This window comes from Octopus bimaculoides, chromosome 24 (assembly GCF_001194135.2).
Source record: "Octopus bimaculoides isolate UCB-OBI-ISO-001 chromosome 24, ASM119413v2, whole genome shotgun sequence".
Taxonomy (NCBI): Eukaryota; Metazoa; Mollusca; class Cephalopoda; order Octopoda; family Octopodidae; genus Octopus; species Octopus bimaculoides.
In genome coordinates, this window is record NC_069004.1 from 29,976,891 (window position 1) to 29,977,464 (window position 574).

Genomic DNA, 574 nt, shown 5'->3' on the forward strand with positions numbered 1-574 from the left:
TATATATATATATATATATATATATATATATATATATATATACACACACATACATACATGCATATATATATATACATACATATATATATGTGTGTATATATATATATTTGTGTGTGTGTGTATATACGTATATATACAGACACACACTTATATATACTCATGTATATATATCATTATACACGCACAAACATATATATGTACATTATATTTATACACACAGACACACACGTGTGTGCGTGTGAATGTGTGCGCGTGTGTTTGTGTGTGTGCATGTGTGCGTGTGTGTGTGTGTTTGTGTGTGTGTGTACGTGTGTGTGTGCATTTCATCATGTGGTAACCGTCTAATTGAGTTACGTTTGTTCTTTTCTTTCTCCATTTTGTTTTTCTCTCCTCGTCTATTCTTTCTGTAAAAGAGCGTATGCTCGAAACGTAAAAGATTTCTAATTTTTCCTGAACGTAAATCTAATATACTCTGTTTATCTGTTGTTTTACATCGTCTGCGTTTTTTTATTTTGTTTTTGCACTACATATATGTATGTGTGTCTGTATATATGTATGTGTATGTGTATATATA